The sequence below is a fragment of the Carlito syrichta genome, unplaced genomic scaffold (assembly GCF_000164805.1).
Source record: "Carlito syrichta isolate Samal-C Ts95f unplaced genomic scaffold, Tarsius_syrichta-2.0.1 Scaffold83171, whole genome shotgun sequence".
Classification (NCBI taxonomy): domain Eukaryota; kingdom Metazoa; phylum Chordata; class Mammalia; order Primates; family Tarsiidae; genus Carlito; species Carlito syrichta.
In genome coordinates, this window is record NW_007027267.1 from 19,375 (window position 1) to 22,345 (window position 2,971).

The following is a 2,971-nucleotide window of genomic DNA, read 5'->3' on the forward strand; positions in this document are numbered from 1 at the left end:
CCCCACCCAGGCTGAGCCTTGGCCACACAGCGTGATGGTGAGGGATGAGTCACCACCATGGGGGAGGGGAGGGAAGAGGTCCAGCCAGGGCAGGGATCCAGGGCTTGGAGCCGGCTGGGGAAACTGAGGCCAAAACGGGGAAGGCCGCTCATCAGAGGCAGTGATGGTGGGACTAGAACCTGGGACTCCCGACTCCCAGGGCAAGCCTCAGTTTCCTCTTCCATGATAGGCAAATGACAGCCTCAACTCTTCTCTCCTCCACCACTCCTAGGCTGTGGCAACAGTTGAGAGACGGGATGGGGTGCTCCCATGCCCTATTTCACAGGTGAAGAAACAGGTTCAGAGAGGGACGGTGATTTGTCCCAGACCACACAGCACAGTAGCATGTGCTGGGCAAGAAACCCACCAGAGCCATGGAGCAGGGCTGGACACGGCCCCCGGTCCCACCCTTCCCAGGAGCACATCTGAGAAAGCTCTTCCCGACGCCATCAGGTGCCTCCTCTGGGCCTCCCCTGCTTCCTGGAGGCAGAGAAGGTCAGCTCGACACTGTGGATGGGAAACAGGGATTCGGAGCTCCTGTGCCCCCAGAGCACGCTCGGGCAAGGCGGGGGCGGTGGCCCCTGGGTGGAGCTGGTCCCCTCTCTGCAGGCCTGGGCTCCAGCCCTGTTGCTTTCAGGAGAGTGTCCATCCCAGGCAGGCGAAAGGAAAAAGATGGTTCACCCTAGGAGCTGCCCTGACAGAGGGAGCACGGCCACAGCCAACTTGAGGCTGCCATGCTGCAGCCAGGGCTGAGTGAGGTCTGGGGTTCTGCAGCTCTGGGGCGCCAGGCGGTGAGCCCCCCGCCCCTTGCAAGGTTTACCCTGCCCACCCTAGCACCAGGGCTGTGCGCTCTTCCTGCTCAGCGTCCCTCGCGGTGCCTGTGCTGTGACCGTCCCTGTGCTGTGACCGTCCCCTGCGAGGCATGCCAGGGCCTGAGCGTCCCCGTGTGGGGGCCTGGGGCCCCCTGTTGGCTAAGAAGGGTTAACCTCCTCGGTGGGACGACTCCTCCCAGCTGGTCTCCGCCCGGAGCACTTTCCTCCAAGACCGTTTCCTGCCCCTGGGCCCTCGCCAGGCCCACAGTGACCACCCCATGGGTCTGGAAGCCACTGAGGCTGCATCTGGTTTGGATTACATCAGAGCTGGTGACGCTGCCTTTTCCTGTCTGGGTCCAGTGGCCTCGAATTCCACTGGTCACCTTGGACCCAACAGGGCAGTGGTGGGAAAAGATTCAGCCAGTGACGTGGCTGCCCCGAGGGTGTGAAGTGGCCAGGGCTGTCCTGAAGGAAGCGCCACCAGGACCAGCCTCCCACCTGTCAGCTGCCCACACGCCTGTCTTTCCTTCTTTCCTCAACCGACCGGGTGATGTTTACTGAGCCCGGGCTCAGTACCAGGTGTCTCCTAGGTATCGACTCACTGTGTCCCTATCCAGGCGTGGGTGTTTCATCATCAGCATTTCACAGATGAGGAGACCGAGGCACGGGGAGTGTGCAAGCACACCCAGGGGCTCCAGACACGCGTCGTGTCAGGAGGCGGCTGGCAGTCTGGCTCCACGAAGCCAGTCACCTCACAGCCATTTGTTGGGCCCTGCTCTGGGCCTGGCCCCTGAGAGCCCGGAGATGAATTAGACATTCCTGCTCTCGGGGAGCTCACCTGGGTGGGAGGGGCGATGGGGGAAGCTGGAAGGGAACTGTGGGACCCCGAGACAGAAAAGGGACACCACCCCTCTTTTCTTCTCTTCCCTGAGAGGGACCCCAAGCAGAGGCAGACAAGGAGCAGGGCTTTTCCGTATAGAGAGTGAGGAGGGTGTTCCAGGCAGAGGGGAAGGGCCTGGAGCTGAGAACAAGCCTGACTTGGAACATTCCAGTAGGGCTTTTGTGTAAGATGAAGCAGCAAATAAGTCTGGAGCAGTTAGCAGGAGCTTTGAATGGCAGGCCGACTTGGGTCGAGGGGCACCGGAGACACGGCCCAATCCGTGCTTGAGAGGCGTCTCTGCAGCCAGGAAGTCAGTGAATGAGAGAGAGAAGGGAGGCAGGGAGACTGGGGGAGGCTGGGCCGTGTCTGCTTGAGAGGCTGTGAGCACTGTGGGGGTGAGAGGAGAGAGCGCAGATCTCAGACTCCCCCAGGGAGACGGGCTGATGGCGGAGGCTGGGATCCAGGCCGGATGGATGGGGCTCCTGCCTACTGACTTGCCTCCTTGACCCTGTTTCCTGTCTGTAAAATGGAGCAGTAACAGTACCTCGGGGTGAATGAGGAAGTTGCATGAGAAGCAGCGGCCGAGCCTGCTACAGGCTGCTGAACTGGCTTGCATCTGCTTCCTGCCTCTCTCCAGCCCTGCTCTGTTCCAGACACTGTTCCAGGTGCTGAAGACACGGAGCCAATAAACAAAAATCCCCGGCCTCGCGAAGCTTCACTCCAGTGGTGGAGACAGGCACTAAACGGGGAAGCCGACAGCGAACTTGGAATGTGTGGGCTGGGGAGGGAATGGAGGCTGTGGCGGCCAGACCGGGCTTCTCGGAGGATGTCTGGGCGGAGATGAGGGGCGTGAGGGAGGGAGCCCTGTGGATATCCATGGACGACCATTCCAGGCAGAAGCCAGAGCAGGCACGGTGGCACTGGGAGTGAGTGACAGGAAGACAGGAGACAGGCCAGACACAGGCCGCCCCGACGGACCAGGCTGTGGCTCTGAGCAAGAAGGGAGCCTTGGGGGTTCTTGGGGACTGAGTCCGTGGTGACGTGGATTCCGTCCATGCACTCAGCAGACCTTTACTGGGGGCCTACTGTGTGCTGGTGTAGGGTCAGGGGAGTAGATGAAACGAAGAAGGCAGACGCCCCCTGCCCCCCAAAGCTTGCCCTCTAAGGCAGGGATGCAACACGCGCGCGCACGTGCGCGTGCGCACACACACACACACACACACACACACACACACCACAC